The sequence below is a fragment of the Pomacea canaliculata genome, linkage group LG1 (genome assembly GCF_003073045.1).
Source record: "Pomacea canaliculata isolate SZHN2017 linkage group LG1, ASM307304v1, whole genome shotgun sequence".
Taxonomy (NCBI): domain Eukaryota; kingdom Metazoa; phylum Mollusca; class Gastropoda; order Architaenioglossa; family Ampullariidae; genus Pomacea; species Pomacea canaliculata.
The window spans coordinates 42,325,339-42,340,376 of NC_037590.1; the positions used below are offsets into that span (position 1 = coordinate 42,325,339).

At 49.0% G+C, this 15,038-nt stretch overlaps 1 protein-coding gene across 3 annotated transcripts in view; it reads left to right on the top strand.

Annotated features, from left to right (window-relative positions):
- Positions 1–99: 99 nt before the first annotated feature.
- LOC112562730 overlaps positions 100–15,038 on the top strand; it is a 28,081-nt gene continuing 13,142 nt past the window's right edge. The window contains exon 1 of one of the 3 annotated variants that reach the window (XM_025236200.1): positions 100–723. The gene's annotated coding sequence lies outside the window, so the exon portion shown is untranslated. Of the gene's footprint in view, positions 724–5,040; positions 5,185–15,038 lie in introns of those variants that run through there. The other 2 variants (XM_025236182.1, XM_025236191.1) reach the window with 2 other exon arrangements.

Genomic DNA, 15,038 nt, shown 5'->3' on the forward strand with positions numbered 1-15,038 from the left:
TGTAAGACACAAAGAGAAATTAAGATGGACTATTGACATGTGCAAGAGAAGGTTTTTTTAAAAAAAACGTTGTCTTTCCGTTATTTTATTTATTTAACCACTTCAGCTGCACGGTGACCATTTACTTTGTAGAGGTAGGTTTAATTGGGACATGAAGTTTGACATATGTGAGGGTTCCGTCGAGGTTGTTCCTGACCTTAGGAGAACGTGACCTCGCGTTGGTGACCTCTAGCAGCATCTCGACCTCCTGACGCGATTGCTTGTAACTACGTAGCGACCCTCACCCAGGCACTGCAGCAGCGGACTGCGCCGTCCCATCAGACTTTCAGCAGCAGCATGCACGTGCACTGAGTGCAGCTGTCGCTCTACCTGCTGCTTGCAGCTGCACAGTGCAGCTCTGCATGTCACAGCGCATTGAGCTCCCTTCTCAGCCCCTAGTCGTCAGGCGCAGTGCCGCGGGCCCCTGGTGGTGCACACGCCCGCTGAACGCACGTGCCTCGGTGAGTGTGTGTGCCGCGACTTTGCCTGTCCTCCCTGCTGCCGCGTCCGTGCCGCGCCGCGCCGCTTTGTCGCTGCACGCCGCGTCCTGCATTAGACTCCTTTGCCGCTTGAGCTTTCTAGTCGCCGCCTCTTAGAGTACACCGGAGGTAAGGCTGCAAACAACTGAGGGAACTAAACTTTCTGCAGCCTTCCTTACTATAAGTTTCAGCTGGGCTAGTGAAGGTAAGTCACACGTCGTCTCTTATTTGAATTCATGCTTTGGACAGCTCAGTCTGTCAGTCGGTCCGTCTGTCTGCCTGCATGTGTATTTGTCTGTCCGTCTGTCTCAATATGTCTATGCATATGTAACTGCGCGTTTATCTTCGCCTGTCTCGATGTCTTGACGATTCAGTCTCACCTGACTTGTGGAATGTATTGTGTGTAGCCGCTGTTGATTGTACTTATAATGGTGTTTGATTGGTTCCTGTGAGTTGTAACGGCTGGTTGAGCCCTGGTGTTCTAATTACACTACATTGCAATCATGTTTATTTGATGACATTACAGTTCTCTCCGTCCATCCTGTCATTCATTCGAAAAAGCATCCTAATCCCCCAAACAAGACAGGTTAGGAGAGACTGAGCTTGATATGATGCTGCGGCATCGTGTGTCAGTCTCCAGTCTCTCTGCACACCTGGCCGCGCTGCCACGCACACCAACACCTGCATGGGCCTGATGGTAGAGTCAGCCACGGTCACACCTGTATGTCAGTCTGTGTGCACACGCACACGCACACACACACACGCGAGAACCAAATCACTCTCCGTTTCTCGCCCTCCCAGCAGATAATGTGTGGGTACATCATCTCCCTCCTCTTTCTGTTTGTAAACTCCGCCCTGTGCAGCGTGACGTCATGACCACCTATCTGCAGTTCTCCATCTCTCAGGTGTGGGCGGTGGATGTAACGTTGGCAACACCATCTCTCTCTGCTTTGTTTGTTGTTGTGTTTTATTTTTAAGTGGGGTTGGTCCGGAGGCTGTCTTCTGATCAGGAATTTCCTTTGGGGAGTTTATGGTAGAGAATCCGTTGAAGTTTATCTTCATTCGTAAATTTCAGCTTCAATGATGTTGGACTCAGATAATGCCATTCTTTTCTGCTTTTTACTTCTGCGTAAACCTTTGAAAAGTCGTCTTCTCCTAGCTACTCTCACTCTCCTCTCACGAGCGTTTGCAAACACCGACATGTGATTACTTCAAGAATGGAAGAAGACTAATTCCTTCATTTTATTTTGAACACCCGAATGCAGTGAAATTCATTACTTTCTTCTGTCACTAAAAAGCAGTGAACACACAAGATATCAACATACCGACTAGTTACTATACGTCCACCTCTGAACCTGTATCCTGTCTGCTACATCCACATCTGAACATACATCGACTGTCTACTACATACCCACTAGTCCACCTCTGAACCTGTATCCACTAGCTAAATATCGAGTGCAGCTGTGACAAGTTTTAAATCATTCTTGTTTTAATAAAGTTGTTTGTGTCTTTTAACACACAGGGCTTCTGCTTACGCAAAAAATTGCGTACAGTACGCATTAAAAGTTCGGAGGACCCCTTCAATTTTCGTCAATGGGGTCCCCTTCAAATTTGGGCCAAGAGCAGGGACCCCTTAAAAATCTGAAGAAAGGGTCCCTGGGACCCCAAAGAATTTAGCCTTAGCAGAAGCCCTCACACATATGTAAACATCCTTATGTAAGCAAGAAAAAAGCCAGCAAAGTAGAGAAATCTGTGCTGGCACAGTAGCCATGAGTGTGTCTCCACACCACACTGTGTTTCCAGACTGCAGTCTGTCTTCCCAGAACCCAACAATCGGAGGAAGTTTTTTTTGTTGGCAAGTGAAACTTGTGGATAGTACTTGCTGCAAAGTGCATTATGCATAATGTGATGTAATAGATGAAACCGGTATCGTGTTGATACATGCTGCAGCACCAATAGTGATGCACCAAGTAGCTGCAGTGTCAGAGCTTTTTACAAGGATTTGTGTGAACTGGCATTGGGACTCGTGCACCTGAGTGTTGCACAGTCGCCAGCTGTCTATCTGCCTGTAGACAGTCTGAATGTCCGGCTAATATCTGCCTGATATGAATGCTAGCAGAATCTTCTGGAAGAAACCATTGTGCCAGCGACTCCTCCGCTAGTCAGCCTCTCTCAAGGGCAATCTGACCTCCCCCCTGCGTTGTTCTGAGTCATGTACTAGTCCTCCCTCTCCACTTTATTCTACACGAGAGAGAGAAGGATGCGGAAGGTGGAGAATGACAAGAGGTGTTCTTAAAGAGCGTTAAAACATTGAAGTTAAATGTAATAAGAAAATAAAGTCAAGATTTTGTGACAAGTCGCTGCCCAGCAACGTAAAGGTCATGTGACTAGTAAGGGAGGGAGTGGCTTGGGGTAGAGACCAGCTGACATCACATGTTACTCTCCGACTCTTCGTTTTCATTCCTGTATTTCTGTGGACTGTTTAGTGTTCACTGCAATATTTCTGTAGACTGTACTGTTCACTGCAATACTTCTGTAGACTGTTTTTCGTGCTTTGGAACGTGGGGGAGTGCGGCGAGGAGGAGGCAACCACCGGTCTGGAATGTTGGCTTGTGCGGGCTGACATCGGGGGATCGGTTCATGGTCTGCTGACATTTTCTCGGGTTCCTGCCTGCAGATGTCGTGTGCTGTTGATGCCAGAATCGCTTCATCCGGGGCAGCCGCGCATAGAGTACAGGGGCCTGCCTTGCTGTTGGTCCTTGCCACAGCATCAGAGGCTGGTGTCAGGGGAAATTCTGATCCTGTTCTCTGTCAGCTCTATATCTTCACTCTGTTCCTTCGTCGACAGGCTTCTTTTTTTATTTCCTACTTTCACAACCTGTCCATAAAAACAGAAAAAGTATAGTCTCTTTTGTTAGCGTCTCTTCCAAGATGGCTGGCCAAGCAGGACTGAGGTGGTTTGTATTCAGATAATCAGAAAGACATCTCGCATTCTTCCTATTCTTGATCACATTCTGCGAGGTTGCTGCCGGCCACGAAGTCGATGTGCCAGTGTGCGACTCATTTATTCCTAAAGCCAGCTGACCAGCTCACTCACTCCCACAGCCATTGGATGGCCGTGATGCTCGTGCTGACCTTAGTGTACCTAACGCTTATGTTTGCCGAATCTTATCAACAATTCACTGCAGTTAATTCGCAAACCCACACACAGAATTCTCACAGGAACATAAACTCCAAAATACGCAACATCTTATGCTGTGGATGCCGTGTCGGTGTCAGCTGACAGCGGGGTCACAGTCCAGTGGTCAGTGGGTAGATGATGCTCAAGCTACCCGTTGTCTCAAGGGTGTAGTCCAGGTGCCCTCGCACCTCTGGGTGAGGATCCCAGTGACTGAGCATCATAGGTGTATGGCGAAGCAACTTCTCCTGAGTCAGGTAAACACCGAAATCTGTGAACTCGACTTTACCCTGTAATTGTTATACTAAGCACATTTTATTCATTCATACAGCTTTCACCCGTACTTCAGTGTTACAAAAAGGAAACTCAAGGAATACATACATTCTCTTACATTTGAATAGAGTAAATAAAAAAGTAAAACTACTGATACTGTGCCTCGTCCAGGCGAGGCTGAACCATGGCGGTCTGGTACAGACTTACCGAGCGTCATTCGACTCCACCACCTACCCGTCCTCTACCCCGTGTATGAGATGTGTGGCCATGACTCAGGCCAGTCTTCTTCGCTGATACGGGCCTGAGTGACGTTCTCTGCTTCATTCCCGCCCACAGTTTCTGGTGAGCGATGTTGGATAAATTATTGCTGTCTTGTTAACCCTTTCACTCCTGACTTCCCCCTATATGCTCACATTCATTCCGCCCATGCATCCGGCCCTTGTCGTCGAACAGATGACACGTATCTCACCCTGCCACAGTGAAAATGTCCCCACAGACACTCGCCACCCGCTGACCTGGAACTTGGCGTCTGACCGAGGGGAGGTGGAGGGCCGAGATTACAGAGGATGCTGGGTTTACGCGTGATGCTGCATACTTCTAGTGTGTAGTAACTGTGCCTCGCTCTCTCCTTTAAATTAGCGAAGAGCGATGGGGTCGCGGCGTGTGGCTTCTTGACGCCAAGAGGGCGCCACTTGTTTGTGATGACAATGATGCCATCAATGGGAGGTGCAGCAGGCAGAGCGGCAATCTCTGATTTACAGGTACAGCGCAGCAAATGTCTATTTTCTAAGTTTGATGCCAGCCCACGGTCAGGTACCACCCGCCCCATCTCCCCAGGCTGTGAGATCTCTCCCTCGAGAGCGCGGAAACCTTATTAACGTTGGAACATGACTTTTCCGCTTTTCTGCTGTTGTGCTTGTCATTTCAGCCCCTGAAAACACAGACCCGCCCAGCGACTATCGGTGAAGTCGGCAGCTGCTCATGCTGCAGGGTTTTGTGAGCAGTTGTAGGGGGCGGGCAGAGGGGTGTACGTCTGCCGCACGTGCTGCGCTGATAAAGCAAGAGCCGCCTCGTGCTAGTAGCCCCAGCTCCGCAACAGCTTTTTGTTTTACTGACTGGAGTGTAGTGCAGGCGCTCCAGGGATGAGGCTGCTGTAGCTGCTGCTGATGGGGTTACCTGAGTGGAGGGAATAGAGGCGCTGACTCGGTGTGAGAGGTGGGTACACTTTACATAATTCTCCTCCACTTCCTCGCTTTTCTACTACTTTCGCTCTTTTGATACTCTTCTCTGAATGCCGTTCTCAGAAACTGTCGCAAAAAGTGCACAGTGTCATCATGCAGACACTGAGTGTTGCTCACATGCAGACACTGAGTGTTGCTCACGTGCAGACACTGTGCGTTCATCGACTTGATGAAGTAAACCATGAGTTACGCACCCCGATGCCACAGCTCTTGTAGTTTGACGAAGTGGTGTCGTTAACCACCTCACCCCGTGTCTGGCCTCGAGGTTACAGCGCAGTTCACTGGCTACCCCCACCCCAACACCCCGTCACCCGCCTCCCTCACTCACTCCCCACATGCTGTCTCATTAACTGCTAGGGTACATACCCTCCCCCACACACTCTCATTATCTGCTAGGGTACACCCTCCCCCACACTCTCGCAGGGTACACCCTCCACCGTGGAGGCTCGTGTACCCTGCTGTTGTCTTTGACGCTTGCTGCTAATCAAAACTGCAAACAGCTTTTCATTGTCATATGCGATCAGGTTGCACTTGAATGGATATTGCGATATCAGTCATGTGGAGGCACATCAAGAGTAATGTCCCTCCTAGCCTCTTGTCTTTTTGCTGTCCTCGCCCCGGATCTGTGTTTCCTTTGGTGTCTGGTCCTTGTCGCACCCTGTACCCTTGTTTGTGTCGGTGGGTGGCTGCCCCAGGTCGCCTCCACACACAGACCATTGCTTCCACTAACAGTCTCTGCAGCCTGTTGTTGTCTTGGTCATCTTATCTGTTGGTGGGGGGTTCCCTCCTTGATGTGCTGACTTGCCTCCATTTCTTTTCAGATATAACTTTGAGATTGGGACTAAATACTTTTCACATTTCCTCATCTACTGGTCTTGTTTCGTCCTGTCGTCTTTCGCGACATGTTTGGGAGCCTCGCGTGTACACGACATGGAGCGCTCTCCCCGTGACAAGTGTTGTCTTCTTCCTCTTTTTCTTTGGATTTTCTTGACTTCTTGGTGATAACTTCCTGGGTTCTTGTTGGTGATAACTTCCTCGCCTTCATAATGATGAGTTTGTGCCCCAGCAGTTACTCTTATTGTATCTTCTTTTCGTAAAGCGCTTTAAGCCCACCTTCGTGGTAGTGAAGGCGATATAGAAATCACATGATCATCATCCATGATGCCAGATGTCCAGCTAGGAAATTTAGCCAAATCTTCAAAAGTTGTCCATCTTCATCACCTGACTTTTTGACAGGTGTGTGTCGTGTGAGTATCTTGGCCACGCTGCTGTAGTATTGTACTTTAGTGTTACAGAGATATTGTTGATTTCTACATGAAACACTAGGTGCTGTGTAGGTTAAGTCAACTGTGCGGTGGGTTGTGTGGGTGCGGTATGCACCCAGCTGCTGCCAGACTGTCCTCCATTCGCCCTTGTCTTGCCAGCCAGCACCTGGCCGCCTGCAGCGACCCCAGAGTTTAGGGGAGATAAATCTCGTTTCGACCGTTCTGCGGAGTGAAGGGCGTGAGACATAAACTCCAGATCCGCTTCACCTTGTTTTGCTTTCGTTTTTCCCATGAAGCACAGGAAACCAGCTTCCTTACCGCAGCGATAAACCGTCACAACGGACGAAGCTGCGTAGAGTGACGACAACAGCCATCAGCAGCCAACCCTCTGAATGGCAATCATTACAGCGAGGGTCGGGCTGACATACGTTCCCGACACGTGACGACGACGATGATGCGCAGGTAGAAGAACCCTTGATGAGTAACGTTTGATAAGACATCGCAATAGCCTGTGTACGCTTAGAAGTGCTTTTCCATTGGTCTCTCAAAACAAACGTCATCAAAGGCGATGTCGCAGTAAAGTTAACCACCCGAGGCCAACTCTTGGTCGAGCTGGAGCCGGGTAGAAGGGAACAACTGAGGATTTAGGTACAAGTTCTGTAAAGTGCGTGTGTCTGGAGGTTATTACACGTGGTCTATACGTCACCGTGTGTCTGGAGGTTATTACACGTGGTCTATACGTCACCGTGTGTCTGGAGTTATTACACGTGGTCTATACGTCACCGTGTGTCTGGAGGTTATTACACGTGGTCTATACGTCACCGTGTGTCTGGAGGTTATTACACGTGGTCTATACGTCACCGTGTGTCTGGAGGTTATTACACGTGGTCTATACGTCACCGTGTGTCTGGAGGTTATTACACGTGGTCTATACGTCACCGTGTGTCTGGAGGTTATTACACGTTGTCTATACGTCACCGTGTGTCTGGAGGTTATTACACGTTGTCTATACGTCACCGTGTGTCTGGAGGTTATTACACGTGGTCTATACGTCACCGTGTGTCTGGAGGTTATTACACGTTCTATATACGTCACCGTGTGTCTGGAGGTTATTACACGTGGTCTATACGTCACCGTTTGTGTCTGGAGTAATGTACATGCTCTGTGTACGTCACCGTATGTGACTACAGGCCATCGTACCATTGTCTACTAGTGACATCACTTCCTGCTGCTTGTGACGTCATGTTGGTTTATGCAGCTGTTGTGCTGTTGACGTCCTGCTGGTCAGCAGCGAGTCCACCTTTATGTTATTTCTCATGACGAGCTGCAGACAGCTACAGTCGGCCCTCCATCACCGCCAACATATTGCTTTACACACGTTTCTGATGTTTTCCACTTTGGGGTCAACGTACAAACATGAGTTTCTTTCATCCCCTGATCTTCTTTTTTTTTTGCAACATATGTCACGTGAAGGAGGATCAAAGAACTGTTTTTTCTCCTTTATCGGCTATTCGTGCAACTGCCTCGTGCCTATCAGGCAGATTCAGATTATTCAGATTACACCTGTGATCAGCAGGAGGTACCGACACCTGCCACGTTCCTCCCACTCTCACATGGAGCGAGTAACACATGCTTGCGGGTATCTGTACATCCACCCGGATTTGCAAGAAGCTGCTGCTGCTGGAGCGAGGCCAGAAACAGCTGACGATGAAGATGCTCGTGTTGCCAAGTTAAGGGCGGCGGCACCACAGCCTCGCTCTCGCTGCAACCAGGGTTTGGCGTCCTGCTCGCTCTTAGTCCCCACGGGCTCATGATGCTTGTCAGGAATGGATTCATTCCAAGCTGTCAGATGATGTTCTAGTAAACCAGGGGCGTGTTTCCAAAAGGTACTACCATCATTTCAAAATGTAGTGGTCTGTAGTCTGCTGGTTAGTGGTCAGTAGCCTACAAGCTAGTGGTCAGTAGACTGCGTTAGTGGTCAGTAGCCTAAAGTTAGTGGTAGTAGCCTACAAGTTAGTGGTCAGTAGCCTACAAGTTAGTGGTCAGTAGCCTACAAGCTAGTGGTCAGTAGACTGCGTTAGTGGTTAGTAGCCTACAAGTTAGTGGTCAGCAGCTGACGAGTTAGTGGTCTGTAGTCTGCATGTTAGCTGTGTGTAGCCTTCCAGTTAGTAAGCTTGATTTCGGTGCAGAAAATACAGTTTGAGGCCTGTTCTACCTATGTGGGCAAACTGTCCCCTGCCCACCCAGTCAAACACTGGTACCCGGCTAATCACGAGAGGTAGAGGCGGCGCGAGGAGGTCATATGGTTCCCTCCTACACCCCATCTTCCACCGCAGCCCTAATGTTGCGTGTATCGGGTTGTTTATCGGGTGGGTTGATGGGGTGAGGAAGAAACTATAGAACATGGGGCATAGAACGTCTACAACGTGAGATCCTTTGAGTTGTTGTACACGTGGAACTTGTCACTCGGAGCTGAACGTGAGCACTCGGCCCGCACTTTGTCACTGCGTCACGTTTCCATCCAGTTCTTGGGACTCCGGCAGCAGACAAGAGAATCTTGATGTATCTTTCGGGTGGGGAACGGGAGTCTACCCCGACAGTATTTCCCTAACGACACTGTGTTTTGACTGTTCAGCACCTGTTTGCCCACATCATGTTGCGGGCCATTGTGTGTTCACACCAGCGCCACACCTGAGTGGACTGGTTGTCAGTCCGTTAGGCAGCACACCTGAAGGCCGGCAGACATCGGGTACCCTGCATCAAGTTACATTTCCGTGTACACGACAGTCTACCCGTGTAGACAGAGAGACGGACAGACAGGAGGAACGAGGGTGACGGGCCTACATTGACGTCATCAGGTGACGTTTCTGACAGTGCAGCTGCTGTGAATTCACGTCACGAGCTATGCTTTGCCGGTAACCGTCACACATAATGGCCGACAGATGGAAGCCGACTGCTTGCTTTCTGACGTCACATTTGCGTCACAGTATGCACTTTGATCTTGCCGCTGCAGGAGAGCATGACGTAGAAGGGAGGCTGTAGAAGCTGCGCTGATGTGATAGCGGGTCTGGAAGCAGGCCAGGCTCAAGCTCTCTCGTGCTTTCACTCACTCTCTCGTGTTTGAAAGGAGATGCTCGTACTAACCATCATACTGTTGCCATGGAAATGTGACTTGGACATAATCCCGCGTAACCAAACGCCCCAGACCGACCCGCGTAGGGGTGGAGAGAGAGAAGGGGGAAATGTTCACATAATGCGAGTGGGGGGCATCACACCAGTTCCCTCCTCCCCTTCTAGGAGGACCTATGAGATACCCGGGGTTTTATGCCAAATAGCGCCAAGGACCTCCATGCAGGGCAAACAAAAATCCACACCAAAATAACAACAAATTAAAAAATAAAAGATATGTCTTCTTCTGTACTCACGTGACAGACCCTGAGCCTGAAGGCGAGCGTGAATGGCAGCAATGGCTCCTGCTACCATCACCATCATTTGTCTCTGAGTCACATCAAAATAACACGTGACTAACTTCGTTAATCCTAGGTTAGAAATTATAACTTGGCAAAAGTGTTCATTTGCAAAAAAAAAAAGAGAGAAAAAGCAGTTTTACAAGACAAGAATAAGGCAAGTGGTGCATCGTACAGACCCCGCGGACACTACTTCATGTTTCATGACCCCAGGTCATCTCTGTCCCCGCTTTGTATCTACTGCCCCAGGAGTAAAACAACATCTGCAGGCGTGAACACCACTTTGTAACTTGGGAAACAAGACACTTGTCCTCGACTTCTCCATGTTGTCCCAAGGCACCGACTGACCTCGCTACATGATGTTTACCTGAGTCTGATAAACAAATGTTCTGGTGGTGTGTGTTGTGGTATGGAGAGCATGCTTGAAACCTTTTTGACAGAAGAAAGCTGAATCTCTGACTGACACCAATCATCATCTACATTAACGAATACTGTTCACGCCGTTCTTACCGTGTACAGACTGACTGCTGAACCGGCACACAGGACAACAATTAAATACTGTAATAAATTACTGATAACGAAGGACTCCACATTACTTTGCTGACTGAAAGACTGTTGAGCTGGTGAAGAAGGTCCACGTTTAGCTGCCCACGTGTGACTGCTCGATCAGTAGTGAGTCGATGGCTCGAACTCATCTTTGCTATGTGAGTAACATCTCTAGAGCATCTCTGTCAAGTCGGGTTGTGTTCTAGCAGAGGAAAATAGCGAGGTTGGATATTTCACGGTTTTTCTCTGCTCTGCTGACAAACTGGACATGATGAGACTGAGTGTCAGAGGGCATCGAGATGACATCTGTGTAAACGGGTGGCTTGTCTACTGCCACAATGACATCACTGTCAGTCTTAGTGTTCCATAAATAGACTGGGGTCTAGTGTTCAGACCATAGTCTGCGGTCTAGAGTTCAAGGAATAGGATGTGGTTTACAGTTCGATGTCTGGTGTTTCAAAATAATCAACTTAGACGACTGAAGTCCCTCGCAGGAAGATGTTGGAAGAAACGAGACGAACGGTGTGTGAATGTCTTCCGTGTTGAGTGTGTTTCGCTAAAATCTTGTAAATAAAAGTGATGCAAGCAAATATGCTCTCTATCTCCCCCTGCTCCCTTCTCTAGATGCATTGTGGAGTGTTCAGATGCCTCAGCACGAAGTCTAAGGGTGACCATCCTCCTCCACTTACCCGTTGGTATTATACACAAAGAGCGGGGTTGACCCCATGGGTCTCAGGCTGACCCCGTGGTGGAAAACCACTGGTGCAGCTATAATAGCAGGGAGGGACAAGTCAGAGGCCGACGATTCCTGGTGATAACGATGCCAACAACGCCTCTTTCACCACCTTTGGCAATCGCCGCTTTAATAAAAACGGAAAAGAAGGGAGAGAGACCTGCTTGCGCCTCCCCTTCATAAGCCCCCCACTTCCACTCCCACCCTCACCCCCAGCTTAGCTCGCCTGTTTGTAAACCACAGACAATGGGGCCACAGAGCAGCCAGCACTTGGCAGCCTTGATGAGGATGGCAATCAACGGCACAGGGTTATGCGCGTGATGTGCTCACCCAGTTCTTCTCTTCATTTCTGCTGGAACCTCCGCGCCAGGGTCAAGGGTGAGAGCTCTGGTGGTCGTGCAGGGGGCCTTTGTTTCGTTTCTTTGCTGCCAGAACAAGAGTGGTGGGGGAGGGCATAGTTGAAAGGTAGGGGGTGAGGTCTGTAGTCTGCGCATGGCCGGAAGCAGTCAGAGGAAAATCAGGCAGGGATGACTTTGAGATTCACACGTCAATACACCTCCAACTTGTTTTGAGTTATGGCCATCAGATGGTGTCCGTGTGGGCTGTGGAAACACGAAAACAGTGCGCGCTCTCTCTCACACACACACACACACGCTCTCTCACACACACATACACACATACACACGCGCTCTCTCTCTCTCGCTCTCTCGCTCTCTCTCTCACACACACACACACACGCGCTCTCTCTCACACGTACACACACACACGCGCGCTCTCTCTCTCACACACACACAAACACACGCACGTGCACGTTCGAGGGAATATATCCGATTTCTGAGTTTGGCCTGTTTCCAGATCCTGTTGTATTTTATATGTTTCTCGTGTTGTTATAGTGTTTCTGTCATTTACAAATCTCTTGAGATAACCTACTTCAACAGTCTATTTAAAAAACTTGTTTGATGTACTTCTTGCTTTTGCTCTAGATGTGTTGATGAATGCTCCATGCGACTGACACCAATGATAACAAATACCAAAGTTCACCAAACATCAGTAGTAGAGGGGTGATGTGGGAGTTACAGCAACAATGTTCAAAGCACGTTTTTCTCTAGTGTCTCATTCCTGTGTTTTCTTACATCGCTTTGTGTCATCTCTTTGGCATCCTAATCCTTCCCACAATCCCCACCCACCCCCTCTAACAGAACCATTTCGCCGGTATTTGGTTATTTTGCCTGCAATGTCACATCTCTCTCAACTTGTCCTTGTCTCTGGCAGTTCATATTGAAAATGTCGTTTCCTTATACTTTGGGACAAAGTGTTCTCAAGATGATTCATCAAATGAATTTGTGTTCACAAGCCTGTCTTTGATATTTCGCCTTCTCCATTGCTTCAAGTCCTTGTGGAGTCCAGAAAGTAAACGAGCTCTGATATGCCGAGGGCTGCTTACGTCGGAGCTAAGTCTTTCTATAACCAAGCTGTTTGTTCCGAGCCCTGAAATAAACTGTTCACTTGTTTCTGATATCCTTTCCCGTCACAGAGCGCCTGTGTCTTTGACTTGGCATCTCGCCATCATTTGTTTACAAGTCGTCCTTAGATGTGTGGATATTCTTCGCCATAATGTCAACACGACATCTCTGGGAGGTCTCCGGAGATACGACTATCATAGACAGTCCTTGCTTCACACCTTCCACACCTCGACGTCAGCTTCTGGACGAACTGTCGTCTGTCGATGGATTTCTGTTGTCTTGTCTTGGAGAGTTGGCTGCATGGAGTGGGGCAGGGGTGGAGCAGGTGTGGGGCTGGTAGTCACGTGACCAGGAGGTGACAGCAGTCGTGGAGTTGACCATGATAGTAGCCGCCTCCCCTCCACCCCAACACACACCCCTACACTCTCCTTCACTCTGCTCTCGGGAAAGTTGGTGACGGGGAGGTTACAGCGCTGGTGTCCCAACCAGAAGTGCTCCGGTTCAATACTCGTGTGGCGCTGCAAACTTCTCCCCAAGTCGACCCAGCTGTCGGCATGGTGCTTGAGGGTTGGGGAAAATAAGCAACTCATTACTGACTGTCACAGACGGTGACAAGTTGCCACTGACATGCACAAAATGACTCAAGTGGCGACGAGGTCACACAGGCAGGTAACAGAGTCAGGGGCGAGTGACAACTGGCACTGAGAGGTTGACACGGACTGTCACAAGATGACAGAGGCAATAGTGTTGAGGGTGGAAGGAGTATTAGTGCCAATAACTGTTTGTGAAAACAGGGCATAACATATACAGACCCCTCCATCTCATGCCTCCCTGTGTGCCAGGTCTGTCTAAGTCATTTTCCTCACACCCTGCAGAAATGGGGGCAGCACTGGCAGCATCACTGCAGCATGGCAGCATCACTGGCGGAGGCAGCTGCCGGCGTGTTTACATGGGGTGGCAGTCACAAGCAACTTGTTGTTCTGTTCTATTCCGCTGTGTGCTTCTCACTTTTGGAGCGCACCTCGTCATAAGAGAAGGTTCTAGTGAATCATAAGTGAAGATTCTCGTTTTACACTTCTGACAAAAGGTACCCGATAAAACACCGGGTAGCCGTTGATAAACAACGTTTCAGAGAACTAGTTCCCCTCTCTGTCTTTCTGGCATCGTACATTTTCTGTGGTCGCCGCGACCGTGCCCTAGTCTATTTGTCAGTGTGCCAGACAGCGGGGTCAGTGATGCATTGTGGGTTCCCTGCCTGCAAGTGTCACTGTGTTGACGTCACTCAAGTACTGATACATCAACACACTATGAGCACCAGGATGTCCTCTGGAATATCCGGTGTACATGCAAACGAGTCCCGCCCTCGGGAGGAAAGCTTTAGGTCATTCCCAACTGTCGCACCGTCCGACCTTAGGACCAGTGGCTAACGCTGACCTCAAAGTGTTTTCGTCATTGGGTTAAAGGTCGTCCTACCGGACAAACATGGACGAACTCGACCAAGTGTTTATAAAAATGTCGCCAAAACTTGCTGACACGGTGTCAATGGTGTCAAGGTCGCTGCCATCTCTCCCTCAGTCCAAGACCTTGACATTGCGGCTGGTGCTTAGCGCGTAGACAGACACCTCCCTCCCTGACTCCCCCAGACACCTGACTCGTCAGCAATGTATGACGTCATACTGGGTCCGATGGCACTGACGTCATACTGACAATCGCTTGGCTGCGTTACCCTGGGAACATAAGCACAGACCCCCACCCCATCTCTTTCCCCCCATGGGGTCATGACCCCTGCACCGTAAGGCATTTTGCACCTGCGATAAGGCGATCTTATGGATTAACATGAAAATGATTTTGTGAACCCTAAGTCTCTGTCTCTGTCTCTCTCTCTCTCTGTCTCTCTGTGTCTGCTGGAAATATTCTGGGGGTGTCCTGTGGAACAGCCCTCGTCCTCATCTCCAGCAGACAAACTCTGAACGTTGTCCGACAAGAAATGACTGGAATGCTTGTAGCCAAATCTCGGGTCATGTTCTGAGGCTTGCGAAGGTAGCACCACCACACATGTGAAGGTAGATGTCTACAAGCACCTTTTACTACTCGACCTCCATCCCTCCTAAATAACTGTCACTGCCAGTGTCCGTTGTCCTTGTGTGTGTGTACATATGTACGTGTGCAAGTGTATAAATGTGCACATATGCATTGTGTGAGTCTGTGTGTATATATATATACTGTGTACGTATAGAGTGTATGTGTTCATATGCGTATGCATATATATACGTCATCATATATTCCCAATCCTTACCATTTTTTATACCCGTTGCATCTATCTCAATACCACCCCCACCTCCCCTAACCTACTG